This window comes from Drosophila biarmipes, chromosome 2L (assembly GCF_025231255.1).
Source record: "Drosophila biarmipes strain raj3 chromosome 2L, RU_DBia_V1.1, whole genome shotgun sequence".
Taxonomy (NCBI): domain Eukaryota; kingdom Metazoa; phylum Arthropoda; class Insecta; order Diptera; family Drosophilidae; genus Drosophila; species Drosophila biarmipes.
In genome coordinates, this window is record NC_066612.1 from 5558008 (window position 1) to 5573364 (window position 15357).

A 15357-nucleotide genomic window follows, 5' to 3' on the forward strand; every position below is an offset into this window, starting at 1 on the left:
ACCATCATGGCCAAAAGCGGAGTTCCAGCCACTTGTGGTCCTCGCGTTTGCCCCCCCTGGAGCCCCCATAGCAATCATCTTCTTTTTGCCACCACAACGAAATAATTTTTCATGTAAACTTGATTTATTTTCCTTTTTGCGCTGCGTATGAAATGCAGGAAATGCAGCCACAGTCCACTCACTTCATGCTTGGTCATTGGATTTTCGATCATTTATTTTATTTAGCAGTATTTCCCTCTTTTGATAAGCTGCCCGAAGCCCATTTAATTATAAAGTTATTTTTGAACAAGCCAAATTAAAGCGACAAACTTTTTACTCAACATTTTTGAGATAAGATTATGCTGGTTTGTTGATGGATGTTTAAAGTGTATCATTATCAATAGATAGATGATAATGACAAGACATCTTCAAGTACTTGGGTTTTTTGAATAGATTGCGGATTGAAGTTAAAAATATTGATTATGAGTCGGTGTGAAATATGTAAAATGTTGGATATTTATTGAGTCTTAAGCTAAATTTTCCATTAGATATTTATGACGGTGGCATTGAAGTTATTTTTTTATTTTTGAAACCACTTCTACCTATTTCAAGCTCTCTGTCCTCTTATACAGTTCGCCATTACCAGCCATTTTGAGAGCCAAGCGATCGATGGCTTACATCTTTCTTCTCCAGTTTGCCATTCAATGACATTTCATTCATAAAAACATATCCAAGTTTTGTGCCATCTCACGCCCGGTTCGAAACGAGAGCACCAAATGATTTTGAAAGGAAAATAAATCACAAAAAACCTGCACACAAGTCAATCACACATTTAATTTACTTTAATTGTTAACAGCGGGGCGTTGGTTACATAACCGATTGATTAGTTTTCGCCTTTTCTGTTGGTCTTCTTTCTTTTTGTGCGTTAATTACTTTGGTTAACCATTTGGAATTCCCGCAGCTTCTCAAAATAGACTTAAAAATTAAACTTTCTCTTTTGTTGCCAAAGTTTTTCGCTTTCGTCTGAGGTCTCGGCTGGGCTTACTCGTGTTTTTAGTTGATTTAAATAAAGAACTCCAAGGAAAGTAAATTCCCTTGCAGCGTTGTGGGAAACTGTAATCGAAATGCAATACTTTTCCTCGCATTTTTATAAATGTATCCCTCTTAGTTCGAATTTATTTCCCAAGCTGTATGCAATATTTTCCATCTGCTTGACACTCGAAGATGTTCCGTATGCAAATGAAGCCATCATAAATGCAAATACAGCCAGAAACTTTTTTCAGAAGTTTCCTCTTTCGATTTCCTCACATGCAGCACTCCAAAAATCTATTATAGCGACTGCCATTTAACTTTTATGGCCTTGCCGAGTAAGAAGGGGGAAAAAGAACCGAAATGTGTTATAAATATTTCAAGTTCAAACTAAAATACTTTCGAAGACCTTAACGCCTCATGAATTCGATTTATAGCTCTGCACATCGCAGAGCGGACCATAAAAAATGGCACTCTACATATACACAACTTAAATCAGTGGATAAAAAGGCAAACTTAAAATCTGCGTGACAGCGCAAGTTACGCTCTGGTTGACAATCCACGTCGTATTACCCGTCAGTTGGCGACAAAAACTCACTCGAAAAGAATGCCAAAGATGCAGCAAAAAAGTAATTTGCTCTTGAAAACGTTCGAAATTAATTTCAATTAAGCTCAATAGACGGCGATGATCGAGCTTAGAAGTCAGACTGGTTTTTATGGCGGATAATAATTTGTGGGGAACTGTTGACTTCTTTAGAATGGTTTAATTGAAGTTTTCTGGGAACTCACTGAAAAACTCAGTCAATAATCTAAAAAAGAAAAAAACCGTTGGTGGTTTGTGTTACCAATTTACGCTCAAGTTCAATTTTATGGTTCTTCAGAAAATGCAATCGTATGAAACAATATTTTTTGAAACATCAAATGGTATAGGCTTTTACCAATTAATTCTCCCATCTACATTTACTGTCTGTTCTCTGGGCCAACGAAACGAATAGCATTTTATCAGGAATCTTGTCTTATACACACTTTTTAAGTTTCAGCTGTCAATGACAACTGGCCTGCCCAAGAAACAAGAAGAACATCTTGAATCGCCCGGTTTTATTTACAAAGTTTGGTTGCCTCTTTGGCATTTGGAGAACGCTTTGATTCACTATGAATAATTAACGATGTTTATCTGCAGACAGGCTTGACTTTTGATTTTGTTTGACTAATTTGTGGCCCTGGGATTGAGGAGAGTGGCCGGGGGAAAGGGGTTGAGCCCAGCCCAGAGGTCAGAGTCGGCGTAAATGACAATCTTCTCACTCAACCGGCTGTGGATATACATTTTTTAATGGGCCCAACCGGTTATCTTTGCCTCAATTTGCCTCTGGCCCCTTGTTTTTTCATCGGGCCATCTGCCGCGGCTTTTTATGTTGCTGCCGGCTTTTGTGTTGCTGCGGGGGATGCTGATGTTGCTGCTGGCGATGCTGTTGCTGCTGCTGTTGCTGTCACCGCTGCTGTCCAGATATTCATGCGGAATGTATTTTATTATGTTGCAGCTTGTGCTTACTGCTTTTTGCAACATATATCGCTGATGGATGCTCGTGTTCTATGTGCAACACATATTGCTGTTGGTTATGTTGCAGCTAGGGTTACTCCCTGCTTGGTTTTGTGACTTTCGGTTTGGCTGCCGCTGCTGCTGTTGCTGCTGCATCCCTACCTGCAACTGTTGCTGCTGTCGCTGTCATTGCTGTTGCCGAAGCCTTGGCCTTTACAGCATTTGCTGCTGCTGTGGATTTTTCCCTGGTTGTCGGTGCTGCTGATGTTGCAGCTCCTTGCGTGGCTGCTGTTGCTGCTGCCTTTTCCTTGGTAAATTCAGCAGCTTCGCTGGCCTTTTGCTTCGCGGCTATGGCAGCATTGGAGGTCTTTTCCCTGACTGCAATTGCTGCATTCGATAGGGAATCTTTGACAGCATTTGCTGCTGCTGTTGTCTTTTCCTTGGCTGCTGTTGCTGCTGCACCTGCCTTTTCCTTGGCAGCAGTTGCCGCTGCTTCTGCTTTTTCCTTGGCCGTAGATGCTGCTGTTTCAGTTTTTTCCTTGGCAGTAGTTGCTGCTGCGCCTGCCTTTTCCTTGGCAACCGTTGCAGCTGTTTGGGATTTTTCCTTGGCAATAGTTGCTGCTGTTTCTGTCTTTTCCTTTACAGCATTGGCTGCTGCGGCTGTTTTTTCCTTTACAGCAGTTGCTGCTGCTGTTGACTTGTCTTTAACCGTTGCTGCTGCCGTTTGAGCCTTCTCCTTGGCCGCCTTGGCGGCTGTTGCCGCCTTTTCCTCGGCCGCCTGGGCAGCCAGGACCGCAGATTCCTTGGCAGCGGCGGCCGCTTCACCAGCTTTTTTCTTGCTCTCATCCATTACGCAACTCAACCGCAGGCCAACGCATCGAGACAAGGTCGTCTGGTTTCGCTTTCGGCCCCATCCACCTCATTCGCTGATTGGATGGTGTCGATTTACACGGCAAAAAAAGTGTATTAAATTTCATGTAACTTCTGTAGACATGTTTTGAGTAGACCTCATTTATTTTGACAAGATTTAAAGAAATAATGTGATTTGGAATTTATTTATTACTTTAAGTAAAGATATTTCAGAGGACTTTATGTGTAAAGTGCCCCCAAAGTAATATAATAAAGATATTGTTTTTTAAGGATTTATTTTTTAATTGTCATAATAGTCTTGTCATAAAATTTCGATATTTTAACTATTCATAGGATATTTATTCTTCAGAGGAAGAAACAGAAATTAATACCAAAATTAATATTTATAAGGCCGATATAATTTTTGTTTGGTATTACAAATGTTTTTGAAAATATTAAATTTATTTTGTTTTTTTTTTGTGATTGTTGGGAAATAGTTCGTCTTTATGTTGAATTTAAATAGTATTACATTTGCTTCTTTACTTTTGCCTATTTACCTATAACCTATTTTTACCTATTACCTATAGTACCTATTTTTGCGCACATCATTGTATTGTAACCATTTGGGAGCTTTAAGCTCACACGCATAGCCGAAATTGCAGTGCAATGCGTTAGTATTAGAACATCACGCGATTTTTCTGTTCTTTTTCTGCACGATTTGCAAGCCGGCGGCATTCGCTTGTTGATATTAACCGCAACCGCTCGCTGATAGCAACCCCGCTTAAAGTATTGTAAACCCGCTAAATAGTGAAAATAAATGCATAAAACTATAATAAAAACCATAATACAGTCCACTATTCATAAACATAACAAATTTTGGTCCTTTTGGAGCCGGATACCCGCGTTTATTTGTGCATTTAATTTTGTGAACATTAGAGACAAATTTACCGTTTTTTCGTCATGAACGCGATAATGCATAGAACGATTCAACAACGTGGTGCCTGCAAGGGGCAAATAACGCGCACCCTCAACAGTGCTGTGGAGTTTTCACAAAGATGTGAGAATGTGGAAACATTGCAATTCAAGCTGGAGCGTTTGGTCGCCACTTTCAACCACTTTATGGAGCTCTCAGATGAGTTAGTGGAATTTCACTTGGAGGAGGGATATGAAGACCCTGGATTGGACATACCCGAATACGAAGACAAGTTCTACGCCGCGCATGCTATTTTTAGTAACGCCATCAAGGACATGGGAGGTCAGGATCATGGACAGGACCAGTCGAACATTCTACTTTCAAGTACAGTGGAACGCCTATTTGAGGGACAAAACAACCTTTTGGAGAAAATTCATACTTCATCGGGAACTGCTGATTTAAGGTTTGAGAAAATTCGGATTCCCACATTTTCTGGTAAATATGAGGATTGGAGCCAGTTTAGTGATCTGTTCTTAAGCTCAGTAAATAGTAACGAAAAGCTCTCCAAGTGCCAAAAGTTTCATTATCTCAAATCATATCTGGAGGGAGAAGCACTGTCCCTAATTAAACATATTTCCGTCTGTAATGATAATTACCAAGACGCATGGGAAAAATTAGAAAATCGTTATAATAAAAGGTCGCTCATCGCTCGATCGTTTGTTCAGAATTTTTTATCGTTGCCAACCGCTAACAATTCGAATATTGCAGAATTACGCAAGGTAATTGACTCGGCCGACGAATGCATTCGAGGCTTACATGCGCTGAACTGTGACAGCCGCGATGTATGGCTCATTCATATTTTGCTGTCAAAGTTAGGTTCAGAAATTAAACAAGCTTGGGCCAACTGCAGTTTATCGGCCACTGAAGACGTCACCATAGAAGAGCTGTTCGCCTTTCTTTTCGCTCATTGTGATACTTTGGAGTCTTGTCAGGATTTACCCGCAATGCAACCCTCAAGACCAGCCCAGAGTAGACGCCGCCAAGCCGCTTTTCATGCCAGTGGATCAACTCAGTCGTCTCGCGAATGTATATATTGCCAAGGACAGCATTCTATATATTCATGCAATGAATTCAAGGCACTGGATGTAGTCAACCGCCGCACCTTCGCCAAGGATACAAAATTATGCTTCAACTGCTTGAGTCGATCGCATCAAGTCAGGGATTGTAATTCATCGAACACTTGCCGTCAGTGCAACGCTAAGCATCACACGTTAGTACACCCGATTAAAGCAAGATCGGTTCCTGTGGCACCTGCGCACTCGACTGCCGCTGATACGAATACTGCCGCTGTTAGCCATCATATTTTGGAGAGGGCCAACAATCCAGCCCTACTGCCAACTGTTGTCGCCAATGTTATTGACACATGGGGAAACGAGACCTCGTGTAGGTTATTGCTCGATACTGGATCAACAATAACCATGGTATCTGAGTCGTTTATCCAAAGGATCGGAATTCCTCGCACGCATGCCCGCATTTCGGTAGTTGGTTTAGGTGCTAACCCGGCTGGTGTTAGCCGAGGTCGCGCTAGCTTCACCTTACTCTCAAGAACCACGACTGCATCATTGGAAGTCTCTTGTCTAATTATGAGTTCTCTAACTTCTACGATTCCAGCTCAGCAGGTCAAATCAAATGCAACTATTTGGACCAAGATTCGCAGCCTACCGCTAGCTGACCCGACGTTTGGATCTCCGGGCAAAATCGACGTTATCTTAGGCGCTGATCAGCTGTGGAACTTATATACTGGACATCGCCGAGAGTTTGGTATCGAATACCCCATCGCACTGCATACTAATTTTGGTTGGGTTATTACAGGCAGCTACACTGATGGTAACAAAGCATCTACGCACGCACAAGTTCATCACGCTTATGAAGATTTGGATTCCTTAGTTCGCTCATTTATGGACATGGAACAAGTGCATCCGAGTAAAACAACGATAGACGCCAGTGATCCCGCCGAACAACATTTTCTGAAAACACATGCTCGTAGAGAAGATGGTGTTTATATTGTTCACTACCCATTCAAGGAGCCCCGCACACCAATTGGCTCCACTTTGCCACAGGCTTTAAACCGCTTCGCCGCTTTGGAAAGGAAATTTAGAAGATTCCCCGCACTCAAACAACAATATGTGGATTTCATGGATGATTATTTAAATCGAGGACATATGGAATTGATTCCGGCTGCTGCAGGCGGTGAGGATCCCGCACTTTACAACTATTTGGCACACCATGCAGTTTTTAAGCCAGATAGTACTACCACACGTTGCCGAGTGGTATTTGACGGCTCTGGAAAGGATTCCACGGGTCATTCTCTTAATTCGCGACTGCATATAGGACCGCCTATTCAACGGGACTTAATTGGAGTATGCCTTCGATTTCGTCAGCATCGTTATGTATTTTGTGCAGACATCGAGAAGATGTTTAGAGGCATTTTGGTGTCGGACGAACATACACAGTACCAACGCATAGTTTGGAGGAAGGATGAAAACGCTACGATGGATCATTATCGACTGTTGACAGTAGCATATGGATTAGCTTCATCGCCGTTTATTGCAGTTCGAGTTCTTAAACAGCTCTCGAATGACTATGCCGAATTGTATCCCACCGCTGCTGTCGTGCTCAACAGAGACGCGTACGTTGATGATATTCCTACTGGATGCGACAACATCAAGGATCTCATTGCACTCAAAGATGAATTGATTCTGCTTCTTAGCGAAGCTCAATTCAAATTGCGAAAGTGGAGCTCAAACTGTTACGCCCTTTTAAAGTCGTTGCCAAAGGAGATTTGTGAGTATCCACCAGAGGATTTAGAGGAAGACCGCTCAATTCGATTTGTTAAAGTCCTGGGATTGTGTTGGGAACCAAAACCGGACTATATTTTCTTCAAATTAGAAACCCCCGCATTTACGACTGCTCTTACTAAACGCATATTGCTTTCAGAACTAGCCAAGATCTACGACCCGCTGGGTTTGCTTTCGCCAACTGTTGTTTTTCTGAAGATCCTATTTCAAGATAGTTGGCTAAGTTCTGTCGATTGGAATGAAGTACTACCGCAGCAAATATGTACACGATGGCAACAGTTTGCATCGGAAATGCATTTATTGGAAACTTGTCGAGTTCCTCGCTACATATCTGCACCACATCAAGAAATGGAACTGCACGGATTTGCTGATGCATCATCTCAAGCGTATGCTGCCGTCATCTATAGCCGCGTCGAAGTCAACAATGGATATGCTGTCAAACTGATTATGGCTAAAACTCGCGTAGCCCCTATTAAGCCTATCTCCATTCCGCGACTAGAGTTAAACGCAGCTCATTTACTCTCTAAACTGATTTATCTGGTCAAGCAATCATTAACTGTTCCTATTTCCAGAATTAATTGTTGGTCAGACTCTGGAATAGTCCTGCATTGGCTATCTTCTCCGCCTAGGACTTGGTACACCTATGTTTGCAACCGCACTGCTGAAATTCTAGAGGTTTGCCCACGCAGCTGCTGGCAACATATTCGAAGTGGTGATAATCCCGCAGACTGCGCATCGCGAGGAGTACTGCCAAAGGACCTCGTGGATCATCAAATATGGTGGAATGGACCACCTTGGCTATCTCAGTCACGTTCAGCTTGGCCACCTGTTAAAGCTAAGTTTGTTCTGTCGACAGAAGGAGAGGCCTGCCTAGAGATGAAGGCTGAAACGAAAGTTAATCTACACATTTCCGACGACGGAAATTCGCTATCTTGTATGATCAACAAATCCTCCTCATGGTCCCGTTTATTAAGGATAGTCAGCTACTGCCTTCGCTTCGTTCATCGTCTTCGTGAGAGGAATCGACTTTCACCATTCCTATCGGCGTGGGAGCTACAATATGCACGAGCTAAGATCTTTACGCACGCTCAAAAGGAGTTCTTCAACGTGGAGTACCAGCAGTTAACTACCGGACAGCCATTGTCGAAGAAATCGAAGTTGATCCGCTACACACCCTTTTTAGACGAGCAGAGAGTAATGCGTGTTGGTGGTCGCATCGATAATTCTATAGCTACTTATGACGCAAAGCATCCCATTCTCCTTCCTAAGGAATCTCCAATAGCTGGTCTGCTAGTTCGCTATCAACATGCTGCATTGTTACACGCTGGAGTCGAATACACGTTTCATAGTCTACGCCAAAGGTATTGGATTCTAGGAGCTCGGAACCTCGTCCGCAAAACTGTATTCAATTGCAGAACTTGCTTTCTGCAGCGAAGACACACGAGTTCTCAGCTTATGGCTGATTTACCGGAGTTTCGAGTTCAACCCGCCCGTTGTTTTCTGCACACTGGATTGGATTATGCTGGACCTGTGTCAATCAAAACATCGACAGGCCGGACACCAAGATTTGGCAAAGCTTGGTTTGCGATCTTTGTCTGCCTATCTACAAAAGCGATTCACATAGAATTGGTCAGCGATTTGACGACATCCGCCTTTATAGCCGCTTTCAAACGCTTTTGGTCTCGACGTGGACCTATATCAGATTTATACTCGGACAATGGAACGACTTTCCATGGAGCCAAAAGAGATTTAGCTGAAATGCAACGAATGGCAATAGCTCAAAGTCAAGATGAAGAAATTTCAAGCTTCATGGCCAGCCACGAGATTAATTGGCATTTCATTCCGCCATCTGCTCCCCATTTCGGAGGCATTTGGGAGACTGGTGTGAGATCCATAAAGCTGCACTTAAAACGAGTCATTGGCAGCAGTGCCTTGACATTCGAGGAGTATTCGACCCTGTTAATTCAGATTGAAGGGCTTCTGAACTCTCGCCCTTTATGCGCACCTAGCGATCACAGTCTTAACCCGCTAACTCCTTCTCATTTTCTAACAGGTCAGCCTCTCACTTCGGTACCAGAACCATCTTTCCTGGATGTAAATATCAACAGACTGCAGCGCTGGAGACAACTACAGGCCAAGGTTCAAGGTTTCTGGAAACGTTGGAATCTCGAGTATCTCAGCACGCTTCAACCTCGCACGAAATGGCATCAAGATGCTCCAAATGTTGCCGTGGACACACTGGTTGTGCTGAAGGAGCCCAATCAACCGCCAAGCAAGTGGATGCTAGGACGAGTCACCGAAGTTCATCCTGGCCAGGATCAGAGGGTTCGGGTGGTCACCGTTAAAACCGCCAAGGGAATCTACAAGCGCCCTATTACGAAAATTGCTGTGCTTCCTTTGAACTGAACCGTCGTTCAGGGGGGCCGGTATGTTGGGAAATAGTTCGTCTTTATGTTGAATTTAAATAGTATTACATTTGCTTCTTTACTTTTGCCTATTTACCTATAACCTATTTTTACCTATTACCTATAGTACCTATTTTTGCGCACATCATTGTATTGTAACCATTTGGGAGCTTTAAGCTCACACGCATAGCCGAAATTGCAGTGCAATGCGTTAGTATTAGAACATCACGCGATTTTTCTGTTCTTTTTCTGCACGATTTGCAAGCCGGCGGCATTCGCTTGTTGATATTAACCGCAACCGCTCGCTGATAGCAACCCCGCTTAAAGTATTGTAAACCCGCTAAATAGTGAAAATAAATGCATAAAACTATAATAAAAACCATAATACAGTCCACTATTCATAAACAGTGATTAGTTATATAAGTACCTAGAAATATACCCTTTTAAATTGGACCATTTCTAAAGCATGCTTGTGTGTCAAAAGACTTCTTTCTTCGCCTGCAAAACCAGTCACGCAGTCATCGCTATCGCCAATACTTTTGGTAGTTGCCTCTGGGCCACTTTCAATTTCGATTGGCTGATTTTTATTGTTATTTTACAACTTGTTTGGACTGCTTCCTATTGCGGCCAGCAGCAGAAACCCCGAAACGGCACAACAATGATAAATGCGGCCAGGGAAGTGATTTCTTTTGTGGAAGTTCGGATAATGGCACCGAACTATCAATAGAAAAGTTCATATGTTCAAGACGAAAAGGAATTGGGTCCCGAGCCACGAGGTCTTGATCGCAGACCATAAGCCAAATGTTTAAAGCCCAAATGTTTAACCTTTACCCACTTGGCTTGGCCAACTGACACGCAAACCTCATATACAGTATTTCCAATGACCTAACAACACTTAAACCAGGCTCGTCTCAAAAGTAATGTTACAAAAATAAGCATAAATGCGAGGGGAGACTGTGTTTGCCCAACACTCGTCACTTTGGTACGTCAACTTAACGTGTTTTGCGTCATAAAGTTCAAGTTCATTATGAGGAGAAGACCTGCAGCCCAAGTAACAACCAGTTAACAGCTCACATGATGAGGGAGTCCAGTGGCGCCCACCAGCCGCCGAAAAGGAAAACAAAGCCAACACTTTGGCTAAGTGCTACTCGCCGGCGATTACACAAACAAACATGGCCAAGAGCATCAACACAAGCATAATTGTAAGGCTTTTTATACGGGTATTAAATAATTATTATTTAATAATGGGCAGATGCCAAAGTTGGGAAACACCGAAAAAACGAGAGAGGGGCGTGGGAATGGTGGGTGCGATGGATGCTGCCTTGATGTGGGTCAGCTAATGACCCATTTTAGTGGTATAAAGTGTGATATGACCTTCAGATAATCTAATTAAATACCTTAAAATGCATACCTTAAATATACCTTATAATAATAAATTTACAATATTTAATATGCTTTATATATTAAAACCATTTTACTTAGGTTTAAGAAATGATCTTCAATATTTTCTTAATTCAACTATAATTTCCTTGATATTTAAATATTAATTTATATTACTTAAGAAACCGTTTTCAAATCTTTGTACCCTGAGTTGTCAATTTACTACACAATCAATTATCGGCTTTCTCGCTGCCCAAAACGAGCTCAAAAACCACTTTGACATTTTAATCCCAGCGAGACCCCTTCTTTCGTGACTCATGATCAAAATAAATTTAAATGTCAATTTAAAGATGATCATTTAAATGCGGTTTCCGAGCCGGGCAAGTGAAAGTATCGGGTTCCAACGGCAAATGCAGACAATTGAACCAGTCGAGAAAGTCCGACCGAAGACAATTCAAATGCATGTAATACTGTCTCCAATTGTCGGGCAAAACGGTTCGTATTCCGTTCGTTTTTTATTTTATCTCCTCGCAGCCAGCTGAATACCAAAACCGCCCAATGGGGTTTTCTTTCCAGGCCCCTCTAAATTTTTTTCCTCGCGATTTTCGGACATTTTCAGCCACTTAAGCAGTGGCATTCACCTCCGCGTTTCTTCGGGCTTGCTTCTCCTTTTTTATATGGCCAAAAGTCGTAGATGTTGGTTTTTATTGTTTGACTTTTGTGTGGTTTTGTTTGAGTTCGGGGAGGAAAGGGCAAACGTCGAACATTTGGCACTGATTGCTTTTGCTTTTGGGTTGATCTTGTCGCCGTGTAAACATTTGTCTTCGACTGCCCAATAAATTAAATTAAATCTGCATCTGCTGCAATTTACTTAATCATTTAATTATATGTTAATGTGCTTTCCCCACAACAAGCTTTTAAAAATAAAAAGCATAAATGATTCGATTGACCCCTGTGTTTGAGAAATGATAAATTATCGCACACCGATTGGCCAATAAATCTCTTTCACAATAGACCTGCAATGCGGCAGTTTAAATGTTTAATCCGCTTGATTATCGTTATTGGCGCATTTATTGAAATGCGGTTAAATATTTAGCCGCATTGATGTTGCTAATAAACTAATTAAAACGTTGCCAACTGAAATGAATGAACAGCAATTTCGAGTGCAAATAAATAAAGACCGCAGTGACCGAGACCGATGGTTTTGAGGTCATCTGCATTTCGAATTAGTTTCACCCGAAGCGAATAGTTTCTATTTGAATGAAAAAAAATAAATGGCAATATAACCAGAAGCGAGATAAAATTCTCCTCGTTAATATGACTCCACAGTGGTCATCTCTATTTTCTATCTATATCCATGTGGGTTTTTGCTCCGATTGTCGCCAGCTTCTGGCAATTTGTCCTCCCCGGCGACCCTCTGCAAACAGTGCATCCATCAACTGATTGTTGAACTGTCTCGAATGTATCTCTTTGCATGCGATTGTATATCCCAGACCATGAGCTCACTCTAGCCTGACTGATGACATGTGCCGGCCTCGCCAATCGCACACTGTGCTATAAGGGCCTAAAATAAAATACAAGAAAGTATATCATTTTGAAAATATATTATAAATAAAATTTATAATTTTCTTTCTTTTACTAATAATTAAAACCGCTGAGATTGGGAGCCTAAGAGTATGCAATAAAAAGTGTTCTTCGCTGAAAACAAAACAAGCTATATTTTGTTGCACACTTTTAGAAACCTTTATATGTATGCTACATTAAAATCTAGTAATTGCTGTAAATAAATATTTTAATTAAATAAATCAAATATTTTAATTAATTAAATATTTTAATTATTATTTTTATGTAAGCCAAATCCATTCCTACCACATATCTTGGCCCTATTAAGCTGTACCTTAGCTGACCAGAATCTTGTATTGATTCCCAAAATGGTGTCAAAGCTTTTACATATTTAATATACATTTAAATTATAGAAATCTCACTGTGCCCATCTGTAGATCTTCTTTTTTCCATTTTTTTCGAGGGCGTTACCAGCTGCTGGACTCCTATTTGTGCTTAGTCATTGAAAAGGCAACATGCCCCTGCATGAGTCACCCATTCACAGCCAGACCAAATGGAAAACAATCAAACAGAGACAGATAGAAACTGACATAATAGGAAAAGCAAAGGAAAAGAGCAATATCCACAATTTGTAATGGTCGTCTATACGACTTCGGTTCAAGTCCGCTTTAATGGATGACCCACATTCGGGGCCACCAGTTGATTATAAAGTGCGTTAATGGATGTAAGGCGTGAATTTCTCGGGCTAATTTCCAAGTTGGCCTTAATTGATTTTCTTCTTTCTTTCGGAAAGTCAAAGGTTAAGCTCTGAGGCGTGGCTAGAGATCCACAACCACACTTATCGCCTCAGCAGACCACAAATTTATGCACGGCACTTCAATATATTTCATGGAGAGATCTTCTGTCGCAAATCGGGGAACAGAAGCGCCTTGTCTTGAGGCTTTATGCTAGGCAGTTAGGCAAAGTCACTCACAGTGGCAATTTGGACGCAAAACATCCGCAAGCACACACAAACAGGCCCAAAACCTCAAACATGCAACAGCTGCCGCCGGCTGCAACTTGCAATTTATTGCAGCTTCATCTGCACGGACCACTAACTGCAAATGATGCTCCAGAGGCGGGCGGCTCCGCAGATGTTTGTGGGGGCTCCACAAATGTGGATCTCGGACCTCGCAGCTAAAACTCACTTGTCTAAGGGTTAGTTATAATTGGAACACACCAAAAGTGGTGCTAAAAATAATGAAGATGTATTAAATAATACTTGCTTTATCCCAAAACTGAAGAGGAGCTTCATTTTGGTACCATAATATAATTTAAAATGGTAGGAAAAAATGGTGGTAGTGATAGATTTTTCTATTCCAATGTCATAAGTTTGCAATAACACTACCCATAAAAATATAGGGTATATTGCAAAAGAAGATGGTTAAAATGAATCAAAGCCATCTCCCCTTGATTGGGAACCACATAATATTCCATCCCCTTCGAATAGTCTCAATAAAAATCGTTTTGCTGAGTGATTTACGGCCTGACCTTAGCAGAAATAGAAAGGAAGATCAAAGCCGGGGCAAAAACCAAATAACTATATATATTTAATTGAGTTTTGCAAGACGAGAGACGAACTGCAGCTGCTGTCATGAGGAACTAAAAACAAAAAAGCCGTGGAGACAACGAAGATGCCACACAAATTTTGCTACCAAAACAATTTGCAATTGTTGCTGCTGCTGATGCGGCCGCAATTCGGTTGGCATGGCAGCGTGGCACACAATTTCCATGCCACAGAAGAGTTGCATAACGCAACTGCAGTTGCCACCACATCACACAATCGTCCATCAACAGGGAAATCGAGGGAAGTCAGGGGAAGTCGGGGAAAATCGGGGGTGTGTGTGCGGAAAATCGAGGGGTGTGTGGGTGGGGGCACATGTGAGTTTTCCCATTAACTTGTTGGGTCAATCCATCGCCGGTGTTGGCCAAACATAACAGATAATTATGCTTCTGTTTGCCAAGAGGATTCGAGCCGCTTTCACAGCTCGTTGCCTGAGCACTCTTCTCGGTTTTCCACTTTGTCTAGCCATCGACTCATCGCCAGTTTCGGCTTTGTCTGCCATTTTCGTGTTGACATTAAACTCTTGTTTGGTTTTGGCCCACGAAATGTCATTAAAAGTAGATAGAAATCTTCTTTCTTTGCGGTGCTTCAGGAAATTAACCATAGACCTGGGTTTTATAATCAATCATTAAAAGCGTGAGTGAAGTTGCCGCAAAGTGGTTAAATAATGAAAAATAGGAAGAGCCTAAGAGTGAAACTGTCGAAAGCTGAATTTCTTTTACTATATATTGCCAACTCATGTACTTTAAGTAATTAATGAAAAAGAAAATATTGATATATTTTGTAATATTTAATGACATTTAAAAGCCAAATTTTTATAAAAGTATTCTAAAACACTTTATACCCCTTATTTGTATGTAATTAAAATGTATCTTAAACATTTTCATAGACACTGAATGTACTTAACATACCAATCAATTTTGAGCTAATATTATTGAGCATTGAAATGCTGCCGAAGTATTAGATATTCAATGAAACTTTCTGGGAAAACATGTTTGATTATTCCAACGAAATGTGAAACCCCTTCTGGTCAACCAAACTTTTGCCGCACTGGCTGTGCGTTGCGAGAGGGCCAAAATGTCTGGCCAACAAGCTGAATAACAAGATTTCTGGGCCCATGACATGTGGCATAAACAATTTTTATCAGGGTTCGAGTTCAATGGGCGCATTGTTTAGGCTGTTTTTCAGCCGTCCCGTCGGCAGGAGGAGCATTTGTCAATATTTTTGGCTTCGAATGGCGT

General features: G+C 41.5%; 1 protein-coding gene across 3 annotated transcripts in view; it reads left to right on the top strand.

Moving 5' to 3' along the window:
- Positions 1-15357, top strand: part of LOC108034716 (polypeptide N-acetylgalactosaminyltransferase 2) — a 33364-nt gene that overhangs the window by 8466 nt on the left and 9541 nt on the right. The gene's annotated exons all lie outside the window — the stretch shown is intronic.